The sequence below is a fragment of the Serinus canaria genome, chromosome 11, assembly GCF_022539315.1.
Source record: "Serinus canaria isolate serCan28SL12 chromosome 11, serCan2020, whole genome shotgun sequence".
In the NCBI taxonomy this organism is placed as follows: domain Eukaryota; kingdom Metazoa; phylum Chordata; class Aves; order Passeriformes; family Fringillidae; genus Serinus; species Serinus canaria.
The window spans coordinates 9,027,354-9,050,127 of record NC_066325.1 but is presented as its reverse complement, the minus strand read 5'-3'; the positions used below and the strand labels follow the sequence as shown (position 1 = coordinate 9,050,127).

Here is a 22,774-nt window from a genome sequence, read left to right as displayed (position 1 = left end):
TATAATCTCAGCAGCATGCAATAAGTGAGTAAGAGGGGGCTACAGAATGCATCAGGGAATGGTCATATTTGAAACAGTCTTTGTTTTATTACATTTCGTCAACAGAATTTACTTACAGCTTGCTGATATTTATGTAAAAGCAGGACTCCTGATAGTCCAGTGATATTAGCAGCTCCTGGTATACTTTTGCATTTAGTAAGATAAAAGAAGAAACTCCCTTGGTGGTTGATGATTGCAGCTGCTTAAACTGCTGTCAACTGGCTTGAAGTAACTGTGATTTATCTTCCTCAGACTGTGCAGCGTTGTGTCTGTGGACTTCCAGAGTTTGCATTAAAAAGTGACAGAACATCAGAGTGCCAGAAGCTTCTCATATTGTGGCCTGAAGGTAAAAGCAAAAGAAACTATCTTGGCCTGTGTTTGGGAACACTGTCCAAAATCTCTGCAAAGCTCTTGTGACATGAAAGAGATCTTTAGGAAATGGGTTGGGATTTTGAGCACGGACTAAATACAATTAAGAGATGCTAAGGAGTAGCACTGGTGCTTTGCCTGTTTTCAGGATGTTTCTTCTGTAATTTCTAAAAACCAGAAAGAGGAATCCAGTCCAATGCCATGAATGGTTAATAATATGCAAAGAATTCAGTTTGTATTTATTTCCTTTTCATTATCCAATGTATTCCAATGTCCCACAAGTAACATTGCATTGAACATCTCTACTCAGCTCCATCAGCACCCACAGTAAACAAGCAGGATATACAGGGAATCAGCTGCAGTACTTTCTCTGAAGTCCTGAAAATTCAGAATGCTCTTTTAGAAGGTGAGGGAAGTTCCTCAGGTTACACAGTAGCTTTGGCAATCAATAGTAAATTCTCTCAAAGTGACAGTGGAAGAGTCTCCATCCTGAGCACCAGGTTAGGAGGAAGTGAGTATCTTTCTCTTGAGGCAAACATTTCTAAGAGGGATTGGGATTGAGGTACCTGACAACACAAGCAGTTGAATTAAAGGAGGGACAAATATGATTTTTAATAATGTAGACATTTTTAAGATTAACACAGATTTCATTCAACCCCAAATTAGCAATTGTTAATTCAGAAACATTTTTTTGGGCTCAATTCTAGAAACACTTAAAATAACTACCTTGTGTCTAGATCTCCCCACACCTGGGTATAGTATGGTTTTCAAACAAAAGACATTTAAAAATGCTATTTTAGTGAATTTTGATCATTATGGACTGGAGCTGGAATTCTGCCAGTCACTTAGCAGAAGTTTACTCTCCAATCAATTCAATTTTCATTACTAGGCAAGTAGTGTTTAAGTTTTAAGTGATAAGCACTTCACTGTGTTCTGGAAATAGTGGCTTGGTGGCAGCAAAGCCTGACAGTGTTCTGAAGAATGGCAAGCCTGGAGAAGTGATTTGGCTAAGGCTGTCAGGGAGAAAAGATCTGCTGAGCTCTCCAGGGGTTGATCACAGGGCTGGTGGAGCAGAGCTTGCTTGGTGGCACAATGTTCTAGAGATGGTGCCTGTAGGGAGAGAGAGCAGAGCACTGAGGAAGGCTTGTTAGCCTAGGACTTGGGTTTGATATGGCCAGAGCCAGAGCTCCAAACACAAGGACCCTGGTGCATGGCCCAGCCAGCCCCTACTCCACCCTGATGCTGCATCAAGGCACGCCACAACATTCACATGAGAGTGTGGAAGCACAGGCACAAAATGCTGTTACTGACAGAAAAGGAGGGCTGGCAGGAGTTCAGCTTTGCAGGAAGGTTTCTTCAGTGATGGTTTGACAGTTGGGAAGCTTGGGCCAGCTGAGCCACAGAACTGAAATAGTTAAAGAAAAAGGACAGAAAATGCTGGTTGAATTATATTTAACAGCAATGTCATGCCATTGAATAGTCAGTTCTATAAGACACAAATACAGCAAAATCTCTCCTTCTGTTTTGGAATATGCTAGTTGCACCCCACCCAAATTTTTGTGTCTCAGCAGACCCACATAGAAATGAGTATACATGCAGATTGTATGTTCCCTTGTATACAGGTAAAGTATTAATGCAAAGATTCTGCAGTGGGTGATGTAACTGTAGACAATCTCCATTAGAATTTCAAAGGAGCTACTTAGCATTTTTCATATTGGATAAGTTATTTACAGTTCACTATTTAAAGGAAAAAGCATTGGAAAAGGTTTATCTTCTAATAAATCAAGACCATTATGGCATCAAGTCACAAAGCCTGAAGGTATAAAGGCAGTTGCAGAAGCTGTGTCTTGAAAAATATTCTGTATGCTGTATTATATTGGGAAGCTGAATTAAAGGGGCTTCTATGAAGAATTATAAACAATTAGAAATGGAAAAGTACAATGTGGAAAAAATAGCACTGATAATCTTTGGTTGGGGTTCTTGTGGGACTCAGGTTGGGAACCAAGCCCTTGAATACATAACTGGTATTTTCTAGTGGCCTCTTTGAACCTGACACTGTCAATAATGCTGCAGGCATGCACATTCCAGTAGTACAGCTGATAGAAGTATCTTAATGCTTTTATCTCTGAAATTTCATTGTAAAATTTGAACCTCAGTGTTGAACTGGTGGTGCTGAACACATCAAACTAATGCTGGTGAAACTCTGAGGTGTTGAACAGCTACAGAGGACTGGGCTGTAATATCCCTGACCTTCTATATGGGAAGGATTGTGTTGGCCTCAAACATCTATTTCATTGCTTTATTTCATGGGAGACAATGTCTTTGTGTAAAACAAAGGGAATTAATCAGAGATAATTCATCAGACAAGCTCAGAGCAAGTTCAAGTGTGCAAGTGCCTGTGATTAAATAGACATGCAGTTACCTACTTAGCCTAAAATACCTGTAAAGGAAATCTGTCTAGATTTTCTAGGACTTTTGAAAGATAAAGTTGTTTCCAGTAATGAAAAGGGGTGACAGTGCTTCACCAGGTCCTGTTCTGGTGCTAAATAAATTTTTAAAAACCTATCTCCCCCTGCCCCCACCCCACAAAAAAAAAAAAAAAAAAAAAAGAAGCACTTAGTTACAAGCAATGAGATCAAGAGGCTGAGTTCACCTAGTTTTGTTGTTCCCAGCTCTTTGTTTCTGAAATTTTTTGAAGTTCTGCTGAAAATTTTGGGATGACATTTTGGAGAGTTTCAACACGATTGGAATTTCTTAGTGTAATGCATAAAATCAGTTCAAAAGGCCTAGTTTTGGTCTTTTGCACATATGTTTAAAAGTGTAACAATACAAACCATTTTTCACTGCTCACCCATTTTTTGACCATTTGAAACAGAATTTCAACACTAATCCCTACAGTCATTGCATCTGTCCATAAAAGTGCTTATTGCAACATTGCTAATAACTTGTGTCCTCTGTAGCACAGGCAAAAGAAAATATTGCAATTTGTGCCCCTCTGAAACACACACAGTGTGCACACTACAGACATTTACTGGAGTTTTTATCACTATGTTTTCTGTTTTGGCTCAGTGCTGTAAAGGGCCAGAGTAAAAAATTAAATCACCTTCATAGGTGTCTTCTCTCACCTTGGGCTCTCTGACCAGATGTGATTTATATTCCCATGTACATAATATAAGAAAACAAAGACATTTTAATGACAGTAAATATTATTTAGGGTGAGTTTACTTGCTCTGATGATTTTTACTTATCCAAGAAAGACAGCTTTAAAATTTTACCTGAAATTTTAGAGCAATTTTTCACCACAACTAAGGTATTTTAACAGAACTAAGGTTTTTAATAGGACCAAGCCTCTGGCACTCCAGTGGGGTTCTTGAGGAATTTGGTGCTCTATGTTCTTGTTTGCACACATTTTGCACAAGTATTTTTAATATTTCTTTGTAAAAGTTAGACAAACTGATAATATTAGTATGTATTTATATAATTAGGAAAGCAATTTATCTACTTCACAGCTTGGGCACATGCACAGCCTGCAGCCCAGCACTCACCCTGCCAGACCCTCAGCCTGGAGCTTCCCCACAGCTCCTGTGCTCCAGCTGATTTCCCTGTGTCCCAAGTGTCAGAAGGATGACATCAGGCACACTATGCTACATAACCAAATGACAATATTTCTCTCATTTTAGCTCCTTAGTACCATCTTTAGCTGAGTGGGAAAGAACACAGATTGCATGACCTTGGGGATACTTGTTTCTGCATTTATTATTGGAAAAATATGGCTTTCAAAAGATGAAGTGTATTTCAAATATCAAATCTCTCCCTGTTCTGAGCTAAATGCTGTCTTGATATCTGCCCTGTATGCCCTAAGTTGACATGTGAAGTACAAGTAATAGCAGAATTTGACCAGCTAAATTTAATATAATAGGATTATGAACACTACAAGGGCCATGGATTTTCTAAACATAGAATGCAACAGCATGCCTGAATTCTGCTTTCAGATTTAGCCCTGGACAGTGTGGTTGTATGGCTAGGCAGTAAGAAAGCAGCAAAGGAATATCTTTATTCTGTGGCAGGGATCCTAAATGTACAGTGTTGAGAGAGCTACTCAGTGATGGGCTGGGAGGATTCTATGTAAGTTTGCCCTTCTATTTTAACCTTTCTTTTCCCCTTCCTTTCTCAAGCATTTAGAAAACATTCTTATCTCAGGATATATTCAGGAAAGGGATCAATTTGAATTATTTAAAGTTAAAGGTTTTTCATAGTGACCACTGTCATGGCCTGCTCTTCACTGGTCCTTACTGTAGAACAGTCACAGAAGCAATTGCCACACCAGATCTTGTACACCCACATTTTTCAGCAGCTGCATGTAACAAAACAAATTTTTTGTTTTGCAAAACAGCCAGAAGCAGATAGGGAACCTTGCAGTGAAACAGGCCCTTAACAAGCTTTTCTCAGTTTCACCATTGGTGGGATTTCCAGCAAAAAGTGATAGCAAAAGACCTCCTTTGCAACAAAATAGATGTAACTTGGTGTTATTGCTTATTGAGTTGAAATCTGAGGATCCAAATCAGAAAACAGATTATTCAGAAAGGTTACAGTGTTTCTTAGCTGTCAGCACTGAGTAACACAGTACATCTCAGATGATGTGTCTTTCCTTCTTAACTTTTGGGTTCTCCTTCCCTTGCTAATGATTTGTGGGAAAAAATGGATTTATTCATCACATATTTTGTGAAAGGTCTAGAAAAGACCATTTACACAGATTTGCCCAAACTCAGTGGTTCTTAGGTGGTCCAGGCAGTCACCTGGGATATGAGAATGCAGACTCTGAGATTGTTTTGCCAGAGCAAGTGTAACTGGTTTCTTTCATTAGCAGTCAAATGAGGAAATGATTGGGTTGATGGATCCTCTGAGAAGTTATGATGGTCATCCATCACAATCTTTTCCAAACATCCCGTTCTCATTTAAATAAAAAACTTTTGCTTTCCAAAAGCCAACTTCCCCAGTGACTCTCCTTCCAGCCCTAGAGCTCCAATCTCTTGCGAAATTTTCTTTAGGGCTATTTTGGCTAAAAGTGTCTAGGCCTTTATTTATATATTTTTGTTGTAGGTGAGTATGTTTCTGGGTTTTTCCCTTGGTCTCTTTAGAAATGGGTGGATATTGGCATCGTGCTGGTCATCCCTTTCCATCAGGTTTCTTGGCTGTGGACTTACAAAAGCCTGTTGATGCAACCCAAATCAGTCAGAACTGTATTTCCTGAACCCCAAAGAAGATTATTGCCAAAATCAAAAGGTTTCACAAAATCATTTACCTTCCCTAGAGCACTTTCTTCATACAGAAGAAAAAACTGTTTTTTCAATATATGCAGACTAAAATGTGTTCATTTTTCCTTCCTAGATGGTTCATTTGAGAAGCACTGTTCCCCATGGTATTGCTGTCTAGGACAAGCTTACTCTGACTTTTCAGGAGGGTCCATTATCTGTGCCTTAGGGCCTCTGTTACATTAGTATTTGGCTTTTTGCACAGATATAACATAAAAAATACCTGTGTGGCAAAGGATTGTACAGTCCTGGCTTGTGCTTTGTGGTGATGCTGAAGTATGAGTAAGAATCACTGGTACAACTCACATAAAAATAGGAGTCTTGTAGCTTGAAGGACAGGTATTCCTGACAAAAAAAAATGTATTTGAGTATTAATATTCCTAATTCAAAGAGAAAAAAATTAAAGGATAAATATGAAAAAAAAATCTAAAATAAAGTTGTCCCTGTCGTAAAAGCAGACATTCAGTTGTTACAAATTGGCAATGATCCACTGGTTTCCACAGAGCTCTGCTGATCATGCCAGCTGAAGAGCTGACCCTGAATATTATCAAAGTTTTCTTGGAGGTGGCAGGAAAATAAATCCTTTACAATTTCCTCTTTAAGAACTCAGGATTTCCGTTTTTATAACTGCAAACTTTCAGAATGAAATGTGGAGCACAGAGACAGGCAACACCACACTGACTGTGTTTGATTAGGGTAATCCTTTTTTTCCTTCTATGTGGTTACTACAGCCAAGCAATTATTTATCATACTTTCAATTGCTTGAAGCACTATAGACTACAGGTTAAATATTCTCATGTCATTGTGAGCTTCTGCTCCAAGTTCTCATTGAAATCTAATGACTTTCATCTTCAAAAGAAATTTTAATGAGCTCAAAGTATCTTCCCTTCTGTTTTAATTGTTACACTTCACATTCTGCAGATCAAAACCTCCCATTTTTCTTTTTTTTTTTTTTTTCACCTTAAAATGCTGTTGACAAGTTCTTTCCGGAGCTCTCAACTTCTGTCCACTTATATTGGTCTTATTCATGTAAGATATAAATCCAGAAATATGCAACACATGCAGATTTAAACCTGTAACAGATCTAGTACTTACCCCTGAAGGATGGAACATGTGCCAGGCACTGTTACTTTGAGTGGCCTGGGATCAGGGATGTCTCAGATGTGGGTGCCTGTAGCAGTCAAATAAAGCCATTAAATCAGTGGTAATAAATGTATTTGGTACAACTACCAAGAGTTTTCCTGGATTACTTGTGGAACAAAGCACAGAAAAAAGTTTTTCTATGCTTGTGTGTGAAGGCAGCTACACACACACTCTTGTCCTCTCCTTTTGTCACTTCTTGGGCCTGCTGCATGTGTGTCCTAGGTGCCAATTGTTCAGTCCCATCAGCATCCTCACACATTCTTGTGTTTTCATAATCCCCTTTTGCTATGAGCATCCTTCTTTCATCCCCAGAAATATTAATTCCTGTGGTCTGGTTGAGATAAATACAGTTAGACAGCTTTTCAAGTGGAAGGTTATTGGCTTGTTTCTGTAAAGCTGCAGTCTTGAATTCCAAATTCTGGTCAATATTTGGATAGGTGTGTAAATGAAATGGGTGTGACCTGGGTCTGGCTGCCAGCAGTCAGAGGGATTGGAGTGCTCTGAAGTATCTGGCCTTAATAGTTGGGTTTGCAGTACTCTGCACAGCAAGATTTGCTCTGTTCCTCCATCCCTTTAGAGACAATTGTATCCCATTTGGTTTCTTATAAAATTCTATAATCTACAGCATTTTAGCACCTTGCATCAAAGTGTGAAACATTCTGTGCCAGAGAGAGTGACCCTGGTCAGTCACAGACACTGCATGTGCTGAATGGAGGGAGACTGAGTGATTCTCTGGGCAGGTCTACAGAACTGGAATTTGTTTCCTGCTGTGCTCCTCTGGTTGTGCAGGAGATGAGACTCTGAAGAGCTGTGCAGGGCTGTTCCAATAACAATGGCTAACAGGCTGGTAAAGTGTTGGCCACTGCTAATTACTAAAGGTGGGCCATTGTTAAATTTAGATATAAGCTGTAAATATATATTAGCAAAAGGATCAACATAAATGCTCTCACTCAGATTTTGTTACTGCATGAAACCTTCTTGGGAGAATGCAGGGGAAGAGTTTTGTGCTTGGTCGTGGGAAATGAGGAATGCAGCACAAAAATGTTCTACCTGCATTTTAAAGAGGTATAAAGTGCATCCATCCTGCAAGATTCAATTGGATGTATATTGCACTCCAGGATGACTCAGACCCTTGAAGCTCTACAAAATCTCTGAGGTGTTTAGAATAAGTGTTAAATCTGTTTTCAGTAATCCTGAAGAAAAGCAGTGAGATACAGATCTAGGTCAGATCTGAGTCTAAGAGTATTCTTAAAATTATTTTTTAGAAAAGAAATTCCAAGCTGATACTTGTGCTTATCTCCCTATATGATGCTCAGGTTTAGAGCTCAGTTATTAGTTATTAGGGAATTTTCAAAATTGTTCTTTTTTAGCTACTTCATTTACCATCAGCCATCCAAAGACAGATAGGTAGGATATAAATGAAATGCTATAATTATACAAGGGAGTGGGTCACTGACCTTTGGATTGCAATATCTTGTCTCTTTTGTCCTTTCCTGATACCGCCCAGTCTACAGGATGAAATTGCATCTTTTTCTCCGGTTGTCTCAAGAATGAGGTGGTATTGGAAACTAGTGAGGCATGGCACAATGTAGGTGTTCATAGCTTGCAATAATTTACCCATTTTCATTTTGTTTGATTTTATTAACACCTATGTCTCCAGGGAACACAGGGAGCAGGGGAGGAAAGGAGAGAATACTTCAACAATAATCTAATGATCAGCACTTACGCTCCCCCCAGCCCTGCTGTTATGTCAAATGTCAGGATACATCACAGCCAAGCAATTTATAACACAAAATGCGTGGATGTATAAAGGAAGAAGTGCAGGTGGTGGGAAGCTGTGTGTCATGACATACACACAGACATGGAGGACAGCAAGGGAGTCATTAAAAATATGGATTTTTTTTGTAATGCAGTGGCTGTTTGTCAGCTGGTGTAATTGGCATACATCAATGGGACCACTCAGAAATACACCTTCTGAGGAATTAGGCACTTAATGGAACTTAATCAAAATTCCTTACAGAAGATTAAAAAAAAATTCTTGAACAGAATTTGGAGACAAAGGAAAAAGCACGTAAGGAAATATGGGATTGCAGTCTGCTGATGTTTCATCTGGGTATTAGTTTCTGGAGTATTTCTGTAGATATTGATAGGCAGTAGAATGCAAAGATTTGTGATCAAGTTAACCAAAATATTATGAGATTTGAGAATTTACAGTAGTGTTTAGTTGGAGACATGATTTCAACATAATCAAATAAATTCATCAGCAAACTTTTAAAGCCAGAATCAAAAGAAGAGTTTTATTAGTGTCATTTCCTTTTCTTGTCCTTTTTAGTTGTTAGAGGACTTTTTTCAGTACTGTGTAAATTTAGCATGACTAAGACTGGCATAGATAACAATCTGAAAAACATCTGCCAGATTATAAATAAATTTTTTTAAAAAGGCATAAAATAGCTCAGTTGTCTAGTCACTTTTCATAAGGACTTAACATCTTCAATATCTGACTGCAGTAATATAATTTTTGTGGTTATATGCTCTGATCTTTCAGACATGAATTCTTTGTTCACAGTCTCAATGAGAGGGTTTGTTCTTTTATTTGTTTGCTTGTGATTCATAAATATGGGAATCCAGTGAGAAAGAGGGATTGAGAGGAAAGGAAAGAGTGAAGTCCAAAAAAAACCCCCACAGGCAGTTCTACCTTATCACCTGTCTTGTCCTAGGAAAAACTGAAAGTAACACAGTTTTTAAGGTACTGGTATTACATGAGTTTAAAATGTGGAGGGAACAGTTCAAGCCTTTCTGACTCTTTATAAACATCCTCATTGATTTTTTTTTTTCTCTTTCAGTACTAGAGTAGAGCAGGTAACAGTGTCAAGTTTGATATTTAGCAAAGCACAAGGTTGCTGTAGTGTCTTATTGTGCAGGTACCATTTCCTAATAAAAGCCCTCAAGATGTGAATTACAGCAATAGAAGGATATTGAAATGGAAGGTACAGAGGAGTTATACACTAAGAGAGAGCTGAATTAAAAAATGATATAAATTGAAAATCCTGTATTCTCTTTTGAATGCCTTGGGGTTTGAAGTCTTAGGGCTTGAGTGTTCAGCAAGACACACAAGGGTGTATTGCACTGCAAAGGACAGTGTGCTCTGGGCTGATGTGGGACAAACCAGCTCTGCAGTCAGGAGAAACAAGGTGATATTGGGCTTCTACTGCACCCACTTGGACTGGAGCTTTGTGGTGCCTGAGCAAGTGTTCCTGCTCACCCACCTGAGCTGGTCACACACCTGCACCATGGAGGTGACAGCTCATTTAGAGTTACCACAAGCATTTATACACATGGCAGTACATCAGAGTAGTCAAGCTTATCAGATCTGTGATTTAACATGCCTGTAAATCATTGGTTTCACTTAGTTGAATTTTTTAATAATTGGGCTTTTTAGTTATAATTGAGCATGACTAAGGTTTCAAACAAAACATTATTTAAAATTTAAAAGATCAAATGGGTTTCCCCCCAGAAATATTGCCAGGTCAACAAAAAACAAACAGCTGCAGTTATTTGTGGGGTTGAATTCAATGTTGTGAGTTTTCTCAGTTGAGTGAGGGAGAACATGAGTAGTAAGAAAGACAAAAGGCTGTGCAGCAGCAAAAATAAAGCCACATAACCTCAGAAAGGGAAACCTGAAGGCACTGAACTGGCTGCAGGACCTGGCATGACTGTCAGCACTCCTGAGCCCAGGTTTGTATGTAGGTTACTGGTTTTGTAGCAGGCAGTGAGAGCTGGAGGCTGTGACAGCCCTGTATTGCTTTAGGGCTGCAGGGCCAAACTTGGGGAAGAATGAAAGGTGGCCAGCAGCTGTATGAACAGGCAGACTGACGTTATCTTCCTCCTCTGTCTTGATCTCAGTCCATCATCTGTCACATGCTGCTGCTCTGTGAGTGTGTGAGAGTGAAGTGAAAGGGGAGAGCACAGCCCCTGCTCCCCAGAGAGCCACATGGTGTGCAGGTGGGCAGAGCTGGCCCTGCCCTCTGGGAGGAGTGCATTAACACATTCTAGAATTTACATCCTCCTGTGCCCATCCTGATAACTTTCTGCACCTTGAGAACTCCCTGGTTTTCCCAGTTCCATCAGCTCTACAGAGGGGGAAGCTGTCCCCTCTCCCTGCAGGTGAAATGAGTGACACCCCAGGTGGTGACTGCTGAGGGATACTCATCTGAAAAGTGTTTCACACAGTGTTTCAGCCACAACTTGGCTGCAGGGCACTTTAAGCTCTCATGCTAATTCCAATAGAACAGTTAATTTCTTGCAAGATTTTAGGCCTGGCTCTCACTGCTATGTCACAGGACACATCACTAAAGCATTGTAGATAAACTGTGCAACTCCAGCTCATGAAAGAATAGGTGTCTTGTTAACCTGTTTCTCAGAAACTGATAGGGAACATTTTCCAAGGAGTTTAATTGGTTGTTCTTTATAAACTAACTGTACTGGATCTGGACTGATTCCAAGGTTGCAATTATTGTGCTGAAGTGAGCAATGAGAACTCAGTTTCAGTGGCAATTATGATGCTAATGCATGGGATGCATAGATAGTTCTCATGTCTGAATTTCTGATCTGATGCACCCCATGAGAGGCACAGCAGTGAGGACAGCCTAAGTCACCCCTTGTTCTACTCTAGTGCTGCAGAAATGTTCTTTGATAGCTGACTGTAACAGCTCTGCAGTGCACTCCCAGTGAGAACCCCTTCTTCACTCACTCTGGGTGCTGGTTAATTCCCCTCTCACTGTCCTACAAGTGCTGTGGGCTCTGTGTTCCCATTAAACTCCCACAGTAGCAGCTGCTCCCTGGGGATGAGCAGAAAGTGTCACTGCCCTGACTTCAGCACAAGGAAGACTCAGGTGAGCCTGAATATACTGAATTTTGTGCCCAGTCCACCATTGTCTCTTCAGAGGCATTCCATGCACCACGTGCTCCAGAGGCTGTAAAAAAGGTTACCTGATTATCTTCTGAATTCCCTTTAGAAAATATCTCCAGGTCCTTCTTTGCCCTTCCTTCCACAGACCCCTTGTTTAGATTTTCAGTCTGGGTTGGCCATCTCATGGTTAACTGTCAATTATGGCTCTGCTTCTTTCAATATGTACTAACAATCCATTCTGTCCATTTTTCTCCACCATCTTGGAAATGCAGCAAAATCAGTATGAAAACCTGAAACAGACCTTTGAAATCCCAAGTTTGAAAGCTGACATTCAAATTAGTTTTAATTTTGAGTTCATAAACATAAATGGTTTCTCTAACACATCCTGTAAATGTTCTCATATGGCAGACATTTGAGTTATGAAAATTAGGAGTGCTCTGCTAGATTAAAATGTATCTTCTTACTACAAAGTAATCTTTTAAATTTAAAAGACCTTAAATAGGCCTTCACATAAGGTGGAGGTTTCTACTCTAAAGAGACTGTGTAATAAAGCTCCTTGATTTTTCCCTTTCCATTAGAAAGTTCCCAAAAACCTTTTCAAGTGTGTACATGGTAACAATTTCAAAGAGTACAGAAACTCATTGCTGATGGAGAAGTGACATGTGAGCTTTCTTTGTGTAACCTTAAATCATAAACACCAGAAATAAAAAAGTTGAGTTTTTTAAAATGAATATTAACTGCATAACTTGATTTTTTAGTCAGATTTCAGAAGCCCTTTGTCCTGAATCTCAACAAATTGTCAAGCACAGATAATATCAAAGTCTTCTTGAGAAATTATTACTGTTTTTTTGAAAATGTAGGTCATATCTGTGTAGCAAATTTAAATAATCCTCCCAAGCATAGACTTATCATAAAAATCCATTTATTCTGTGATACTATCTGAATACATAAATCTACCCAAATACAAATTCTTTTAATAATTTCTTCTGCAGGAGATTTAACAAACAATTATATTTTTCAATCCATACAGAGTCAAGGGAAGATACTTGAAAGGCCTTGTTCCAATATGATTGATGGTTTCATGACTGGAGAAAATCCTGAGGAGACAAACTAAGAATATATTAGCTCCTGCCACTTACTCTGAGGGCCTAGAGATGATAACTGCTTCATAATGATCACTATGTCCTATTTTTTTAAAATTTCTTTTCTTATCTTTGTTTACCAGAAGTAAATGCAAAAAAACACACAAATTTCTTCACACCTTTTAGCATCTTTGCTAATTTGGGGACCACAAAGGAACCTTCTAAATCTCACAGAGTGAATCAATGAGCTGGCAAGGGTTTCTGTAAAGGGTGAATATAGACATGCTTGAGACTTCAATGTGTGAAGCTGTTTATCTTCTGTAGTTGCAGGAACTTATGTCCCTTTATTACCCACTTGCATGTAATAGCTGAATATGTTTGAGATGCCCTCAGCAACTTTTTTGAGGTTTGGTCTTTGAAAGGATGGAAAAAGCCCCACAAAAAAAAAAAAAACCAACATTGTTATGAGCTGAATAATGTTAAAGAGCATCTTCCAACTGCTGCCAAGAGCAGCCTTTAAACAGATGAAGTTAGTTGTTGTCCTCTTTTGTCTCTCTTTCAAGGAGAAGGTTCACCAAAAGATTTATAACAATATCATCTCCAGATGATATTAACAAAAAAAAATAGCCTAAATTGTCATTCATCTGTCTGCTGAGGTACTGAGATTCCCTGGTATCAGATTTGTTCTGATTGCAATGTTGGGATTTTTTTATTGTGGTAGAAGCCTTTCAGAGCAGGAAAATAATGGAGTCAGAAAAAAAGACACCATCATAGTCAACTCTGGAAGTCTATTTGCAGGAAGGTGGTTTCTGCCAGATTAAACATTATCATTTCCAATGCTTCATGTAGTGATACACCTTCCTTCTCCTGGAAACATCTCCTTCTAGGCACAATGACAGTGTGTCAGAGTTAGCATGGTGTAATGAAGTGATGCTCACCCTGAGCCTCCCAGTGCAGAGCTGAGGCACAGAGTTCCCTTGCCTGGGAAGCACCCTGGGTCCACAGAAAACTGGCAGATGTGTAGAAACCTTGGAGAAAAAAGCTCCCAGGTGCAGCTTCCCAGTCCTGTGTGCCAGATTCCTGCTTGAGGGGAGCCTCCTGGGAGGTGCAGTGAGAGCAGTCAGGCTCTGGTTACCTGAATAAACTGTGACTCTCATCCAGTATGGCTGATAGCACTGGGGCCAGAATTGGGAATGAACTGGCAAAGGTCACTGCAGGAGATCTTTTCATGTGAGATGCTGCAACCCAATCCTTTAAGAGCTCAGTGGCAGAGCCATGAAATCCTCCCCGGTGGGCACTGACCCTCTGCCATGGCACAGAGCTTTGCAGCAGCCTGTGTGCACACCAGGGATCTGTGGCTCTGCCAGCTGCCCTGCCTGAGTGCCTGCCCCAGCCCTGCTTCATTGTGCTGAGCTCCTGATGGAGCCATTCTTTCTCACAGCAAAGCAGCTTCTATTCCTCACTTCACACTTGTGCTGGGCTCTGCACAGCCTCTGATCTGCCCAAGCAGCCTGACAAACATCTGCCCTCAGAGCAGGGACACATGGTGCCTCTCAAGGGGTTTGAACACAGGATGCAACCAGCACTCAACCTGTTTTAGACAAATAATCTCTCTTGCTTTAAAGAAGTTTGATGCACGGAGCTGTGGTCTGTTCTGAAAGGCCCTTCTCTGACCTGCTGAGTTGTTTCTTTCAGTGTAAGCACCACCTCCTTCCCAGCAGCCAGAGGAATCAATAAACTGGCTTCAGATTACTGAGAGTGCTGATTTGAGTGAGTGAGAGAGAGAAGAGTGGGTTTAGTGCCAGAGCTTTCATGGTTTGTGTGTGCATTTTGTATTTACAAACAGAATAACCTGTGCAATTTTTAGTGATGCTTTTGTTCTATCTGAATATTCACCTTGCTGTCTGCCTAATCAAATCCATCACTGGGGGTATATTCTGGCTTGTTCTGCAGGTCAGTCACAAGCCCATTAACACCAGTTCAGCTTCCCTTGTTCACCTTCACAGTGCTACTGAAATCACGTGGGTGTAAAAAGAAGTGGGGCTTGGCATCTTTCACAGGCAGTTTTATTCACTGAGTGAAGAGCCTCTTTGACCTCCCCTGCACTCTTATTGCCAGAGTCTAACAGGTAGACCAGGTCTGTTGGCTGTGCATATCCAAAATTCCTGTAAAAGCCAATGGCAAATGAAGTTTGGTTCTGTTTTAAATGAGGAAAATGTCATTCTCGGAATCAAAACTTTTACTGGGTGCAGTGAAAGAAAAGGTTTAAACAGTTCAAATGCAATTTGTTAGAGTTCACTTAACATGTACACAAAATCCTGCTGTTTGTTGCTTTAATGCTGCTAGGCTGTATTTTATAAGGCATGAAACTTGCCTAAGAAAAATGGGTTGAGAGAACTTGAGATAAATACATTTTGGATAGATAAAAACACAAGTACAGTGCTTAACTTCACACATGGCATTACCAACCAAGCAGTCTTCAGAGGCTGAGCCTGGAATACATATGGAAGTTCTTCACATCAGCTGGATATTGAAGGTTGTGTTTTATGAATACAGTACATTAATTGATAGATATGAGGTAGCAATCAAAATGTAAATGGAACTTGGTTTACATTAGTGCCCAAGTTTGCTGTATAGATATGTAATATATGCTTTTAGGATGCTGAACTCAATTTCAAAGCATATCTTTAATTCATGAATTGTGAAATGAATTCCATTTGTGGCTTACAAAATACTGTGATTAAAAATTATGTTTTTTCTGAGCTGAACCAACTTCATAATTTCACATTATTCCTGTATTGAAAGCTCTTTTTTGTTCCAAAAGCATTGCTACTTTTTTTCAATATCATGAAATAATGTTCCATTGACCAATTACTTTTGCTGTGACAGCTGCACTTTTGGTAGATTCTGATAAACCTAAGGTTAAAGGCAGTATTTCATTATTATTATTATTATTATTGATAAGAGGCTTTACATATTTAAAGGACCATGTTCAGAGGCACATGTTGTACTGTTCCTGGTTGTGCATTTATGGTTTTTGTATGAAGCTACACAGGGGGATAAAACTCCTCAGCTGCTCTGCCCTCCACTACCTGAATAGAGGAAAGGGCACAGACATCAGCAGGGATGGTTTTTACCTTGGTGAGAAGGGTCAAGGTAAAAAGAGATCTTGTTCTTCTGGGTGTGCAAAACAAGGCCATCTGCAGAACCTCACATGGATTTCCTCTCCCCCTGATAAGAAGTGCCAAGCAGGTACTCTTTGACTTATTGAGGAACCCCTTGGGGAGAAAGCATTGCAAGAGTCCTAAGAGCCCTGCAGGTAGAAGCAAGTGAGGTATTCAGGAAAGTCTGGAGTCAGGGAGAGAGCTGTCAAAGTTGGACAAACTGAGTGAAGTTGCTTTGAAGGTAGAAGTTTCCTTTAGTAGCATGTTACCAAATCCTGGCTGCACTGATGGATGTGTCCAGAACAGTAGTGAACTTGGGCTTGGGAAGATAAAATTGTACTGAAAGAGGGTGGATTTGGATTAGATAAGAAATTCTTCACTCCAGCAGTGGTGAGACACTGGCAGAGGGTGCCCAGAGAAGGTGTGGATGCCCCATCCCTGGAAGTGTTCAAGGACTGGTTGGATGGAGGAACCTGGTCTTGTGGAAGATGCCCCTGCCCATGGTAGGGGGCTGGGACAAGATGATCTGTGAGGTCCCTTCCAGCCCCAACCACCCTACAATGATCCTACAATGCCAGGGCTTGGTGTGTGTGAGAGAGGAGTGTGAAACCTGCTCGTTCTCCTGGCAGTGAGAGTTCAGAGGGAGCAGTCTCAGCACACAGGTGGGTGGGTGGGTGGCCAGCCCTCATCTCTGAAGGAAGGTTCTCTGTTATGTGACAACCTACACACCCCAGCTCAGGAGGCACCTAGGTGACTGTCTGGATCATGCCCTTTTATTCCAGGGGAGAAATCAGTTAATAACCCATCTGCTAGCATGTGAGAGGTGCACACTCTTTCCCCTCATTTGCAGCACCTAACAGGGGTGTTATTCAAAAAACAAATATTTACAGTTAGATCAATGCATGAGCCTTAAATACATTACTGGAATATTTACCCTAGGCTGGTAGTTCTTATTTTGGTTTGGTTTTTTGTTTTGTTTGGGTTGTTTTATTTTTTAGTTTTTTTGTTTGTTTTCTGGAAGCCAACTGACCACTACCAAAATAATTTATAAACGCTAAAATTATCTCAAAAGTCACGTGGGAAAACTTTAAATAACAAATGCTTATTTTGTAGCTAGGCATACTGTTACTAATGGCTGCATTTAGTGATGGAGACAATAAACTGTAAATCATACCAGTGTTTCCCATGGCAGAGCGAGCTGCAATCCTGCTCTGACAGTGCCCTGTGACCTCTCTGAGGAAGGCACACTGGGAAGGATGTGAGGACATTATGCTTGATTAGTCTCTCCCTAGTTTGCCTGGGTGGGAAGATAATTGAAAGCACAATGGACTTTGGAAATTGAAGGTTCTGAAATGCACTTTGCAAACACATGCAATTTTAAATCTTTAATGTGTCATCTATATCAGCAGTGGACATTGTCTTCATTACATAAATACAATTCTTCTGCTAATACAGTGCAAATAGGGGTTAGGCAGCATCTGCAGCTATTGTAATTCACACTTCAAATAGCAGTATCCATTTTATATTCTTAAATTCTGAGAATGAAAAAAAACAAGGCTTGGGACATAGAAACCGAATGGCTGATTGATTTCATATTTGCTGATTTATCACATTAAGTTGAATTTTTCCCACTAAATGATCTTATCAAAACCCAGAAAAAAAAAAAAAAAAAAAAACAAAAAAAAAACAAAAAAACAGTGTAACTTATACTTGAGAGACAGGATTTGAAAACAGGAGGAATTTGGTTTGGCTATTTTAATACACTGCATCTATAAGCTGGTACCAAGACTATTATTCTGGATGTTTTCTGGTCTGTTGAGTCCTAATGTAGCTAATCTCCAACAGATAGTGCTGCCCAGGGTTCCTGTAAAACAATCATCTGTAAACATATTTATTAACCTTTGTTATTTAGTTTTCTGCAAAGTGCAGGCCACCCTGCTGAACAGTCTACAGCATTTATTTACAATGCTGACTCCTATTAGATATCATTAGGTACCTAATAATTATAATAATTATGTGCATTGCTTAGGCTACCCTGCTAAATAACAACCACTTTTATTCAGAAGTCATAATTGCAGCAGCTAGACTTAAAATGAAATCTAATTAGATTTCAGTTTACCCCCTTTCACACACAATCTATATCCACTGTATAGTGACAAAATCTGCCCAGCAAACACTGACTCATTTGGCCTGAAAAACTATTGTCTCTATGGCCTGTCAGGTAAAAGTTACCAGTGTATCTTTTGTAAAAACGAAGAGAATTGTTGCAGTAGTAATTCAGAGGCTTTGTATGGCTTGTTGAAGAAGGCATCATGCTTTTCACAGAGCTATTTCCATGGTAAACACACTGGGGTCATGCAGCCATGGCTGCTTTAATGCACAGAGTAATTCTGTAACTCGATAGTGGGATAGAACTTTGAATTTAACTGTTTCCTGAGGTTTGTACATTTGAGCTGGTCTTAAGGAAGCTATAGCCTTCCTTGTGTGAAATTAAGAAATTCTGCATTCTTTTGAGCAAGGAAAGGTGGAAACACAAACGTACAAGATGAAGAAAGTGTGGAAGTGATGTTTAAAACTACATGATGAATCATTTTCTAAACCTGTGTTCTTTCAAAGGATGGAGCCAAGAATTAGCTGATACCTTCTCCTATCAGCCATTTCCCTGGTACCTGGATCCATCTGCACATACATAGAATCTTTTTGCAGAGCAATAGCTGGCACTGGCCTCATTTAACCTATCACCACTGAGCATATAAGAAGTCTCATTAAATGAAACTTTGAAAGTTTCAAAACATTGGATGCAGCACAAAAGGGAAGAAAAGTGAGTGGAGTGGTCAAGGATTAATAGAGAACAGATTCAGTTCTGAACATGTAACAGGTTAGGATTTCACAGGTTGGGACAGTCTACAATTTTTTTTTTTTTTTTTCATCAAGTGTTTTGGTAAAGCGAGCGGGTTCTTTAAGGAAGGGTAGAAGTGAACAAGTTGTTCAGCAGCAGATTTTTGCCAAATGTAGCTGGAAATGGTTATTAGTGCAGTAAGACCTGTGCTTGCACACGTGAGAACTGCAGATTAAGTAGAAATTATGCCAGTTGTGGGCATTAAGTAGACAGTCTTGTAATGGGGGAAGGTGCATTTATACAGTCCTGAGGCTGTTTCCAGTCTGAAGTCTATTTAGTGTTCTTCTGGGGCAGGAGGCTGGTCCATGGCAAGCTCAGCCTCTCCTGGAGTTCCTCAATGCCCACTCCAGAGCAGTCTGGTGATTCCCAAACACAAAGCTGATTCCACACAGCCACATCCCACCCAAGCTCCCATGCTCCCTGCAGTTCTACCTTTCTGCCAGGGATTTCCACCCACTCTCTATAGCTATAACTTTGAGATTTAGAATTTAAAACCCTCTCTGGAGACTGTCAGAATGTAGCAACCAGCCTCTGCAGGTGCTGTGGTGACCATTTGCAAGTGCCAGCATTTTGACAGGCCACCTTTGATTGTTGGACTGCATTGTGCACCTTGAGAACCATCTTTACAGAGCTTCTGCTCAGCAGGGGGAAGTTGTGATTTTCCACTGCAAAACTGTTGAGGCTCATGGTTTCCTTAGCTGCCCAACACAGTGCTGATATGTGTGTCATAGCAGTTGGAGTGCTACTACTTCAATTCTGGCTGGGAACTGTTAATTCTGGGCTGTGATGTCTGTACAGCCCTTGTCTGGGGGTAATGGCTTATCCTTCCTTCCCCCTTCAAAGGGAGATGCTGAAAGCATTGCAGCTGGTCAGTCTGTGGCAGAGTTGAGTACACACCTCCTGGGAAATTGCTGCAGTCTGGCTTTTCACTCTGTGCTCTGCAGTAATGACACCAGTTCTGAGTTGAAACTACATCATTTGCTTCCTGGTCAGAGCCCTGTGAGTTACTCTGTGATAGTGAGGTTACTATGGCTGATCTGAAAGAAAATTCCTTTATTTCTGTAAATACAAGGAAGACAAAGGGCCATATGAGCACACAGAAACACGTACATGTATGACATAATAATATATAATATTAATATTATATGTGTTCTCTGAGAAATTGGTATTGAAAGCTAGAATTCTTCAGCTAGACTTTTAGCAGCTTTCCCCCTGAAATATCAGTGAAACAATGGCATCAGCACTTCATGTAAGATTTCCATTTGTGTGCTTTACTCTGGTTGGCCAATCCTCTCATCCTTTAGTGATTCTGAGCATGTACAGCTATTTAATGCATGTGAATATCCACGGGCATTTCATTTGTCTCACTTGTACTGATGGAGAAATATTCATCCAGAAAAAGGTGGGTGACAGGTATTGACAGGCACAAAACATTAGGAAGGGTACAAAAGTAAATCTCCTTCAGGAGTTTTGGAATAATAATCACCAGGCTTTGAGAACTTTTGAATGTTCACCTTGCAATGCTGTGCCAAGGTATGAATGCTGCAGGCTGACATGGATCATGTTCTTGTGTTACCTGCACCCATGATGTGCCCAACCTCATCTAAATAAGGTGGACATTCAGCTTTCAGGACCACCTGCAAATCTCTGATCTTTACAGATCATTGAAATATGTTCTGAATCCTTACTTTTACCATGAGCAGTGGCATTCCAGGTTGCCCAGACACCTGTGCAGGTTTCCAAGAGTCAGCTGCAGAAAGTTGTGGCTGTTCAGTGCTGCCAGCAGCCCTTGCCTGAGTGGGAGCTTGGAGTGACTGAGCTCCAGTGCTTCTTTCCAGCTGACACTCCAATGGATTCATGATCGTCTGGAAAATAATGCTAATTCTTTTATGTGGAGTGAAATTCCTACAACTTGACTAAAAATTTCAAATCTGCATGCAATTGTTTTGGGTGTTTGTCATGAGCTTTATCAGATAAGTTAGTCTGAAACAGAACACCCAGAGAGGTCTGAATTTTGGCCCTGAAATACCAAACTGAGTTTCTGAATGATAAGAACTTTGGCAAATCTGCACTAATTACTTAACCTTAGTTGGCTTTAAGTTTTAGCACTGGCCTTTCCTGGTTGTACTTCTTTGTTTGCTTGGTTTGGGAACTCCCACCAAGGAAGAATCAGGAGAGGTATCCTGGACACAAGGGAATTGATTTAGGTAGAAATGCACTTGAAATGAGGAACATTGTGTTCTATGGTCATTCTTAATTTACATTCAGATTAACAAACTCGTCAGCAGGGAAACAGAGCAAGTATCATACACAAATTATTGTGCAATTTTGAATACACAAATAAGGAACAATTCTGAATTTCTAGCAAACAATTAACTGTTAATAATAAATTTAACTAAATTTGCTCTCAGACCCCAGTGGGCAGACTTGCATGACTGGGAAATTGGAATAGCAGATAATAACTTATTGAGGAAAGTCTGAATGGATAGAAGGTAAAAGGAGTGAAGTCTAATTTAGTGGCTTTAATTGTTTCACTCTCATTCACGATTTGAAAATGTATGGTCTCACATAGGAAAGGATCACAGCTATGGGAGAGAAATCTTGTGAGAGGTGACTTCTGTAACAGGAGAGCCAAGCAACTAATCAACCCCCTGGTTAGAATATCTAGTCAAAATAAACATATTTTCAAGATTACACACTGGAATGTTAATAATATCAATAACAATAACAATAACAATAACAATAACAATCTCAATTATTATTATTATTATTATTATTATTATTATTATTATTATTATTATTATTATTATTACAATAATAACAATAATAGAAATGTAAATTAGATTTAAGGTTTTCTGGTTTTAATGGAAACTTTCATGGTTTGAGACTGTTTGAATTCTTTTGCTAAATTTTAGGAAATCAAGGCCAATAGGATCTTGGGTGTAGTTTGCTGATGTTTGGACAGAGAGTGGAAATAATTACTAAAAGATATGTAAAGATATGTAACAAGAACATTGTACAGGAATAAAACTGAAGAAAGGATAGATTTCTGTTGATGACTATAACTTAGGAATTGTAGGAATAGTTTTGATCTTTAAAATGCCATGAACAAAAATCTTCAGTGTGTTGTTTTGCTGTCATATCTGTATTTAATAAAATCAAATATAAATAGTGGTACAAAATTTTTAGCCATTTTCTGTCATTGGGAAAAGCTGTTCCATGCTTTTGTCTCATACAATACCTATAATAAATTATTATTATTATTATAGCTTTCATAACAGAAATATAGAGGATTGTTTTATATATCTGCATTAATTAAGGAATCTTCAGTCCAAAAGTAAATAAAAATCGAAGTCAGTAACTGGAGTATGAGGTTAGCCAAGCTCAGGTGACACAGAAGGGCAAAGGCTGGTGCTGTGGGCAGTTGTCCCTGCAGGTTTCCAAGGGCCTCAGCCCCACTTTCCCTGGGGTGGTTGTGCTGTGCCCTCACTGAAGGCAAGGAGCAGGGCTGAGATTTCAGCACAAGCCTCTGCAGGCTCAGGGAGGCAGCTGGACATGCCAAGGACCAGCACTGCCTCTGCAGAGGCCAGCATTCCTCAGTCACCAGTTGTACAAAGGGAGATTCAACCCCTTCCCATGGCCAATCCCCACACCCCTACAAACCTGAGGTGGTTTTGCTCCTTTGCTCTTGGGCTGGTTTCTGGCTGAAGATACCTCCCTCCTTCAACTATCTCCAGTTTTCCAGGTCCCTTGACATTTGGATGGCTAATCTTTGGGAGTGGCAGGGTTTTTGGGCTGGTCTAAGACTCACAGGTGGTGCCACAGAACAGGGTGAACCCAGTGTGGCTGGCAGGGGG

General features: G+C 40.0%; 1 protein-coding gene and 1 long non-coding RNA gene across 2 annotated transcripts in view; one reads left to right on the top strand and one right to left on the bottom strand.

Annotated features, from left to right (window-relative positions):
* Window positions 1-22,774, top strand: part of AKTIP (AKT interacting protein) — a 1,131,926-nt gene that overhangs the window by 1,052,432 nt on the left and 56,720 nt on the right. The window lies entirely within an intron of this gene.
* Window positions 631-22,756, bottom strand: LOC115484044 (uncharacterized). Its single transcript, XR_003944793.2, has 4 exons — window positions 22,581-22,756; window positions 6,816-6,891; window positions 5,944-6,065; window positions 631-1,518 (listed from the first exon to the last, which is right to left on the bottom strand). It is a non-coding gene; the product is annotated as an uncharacterized LOC115484044 (long non-coding RNA).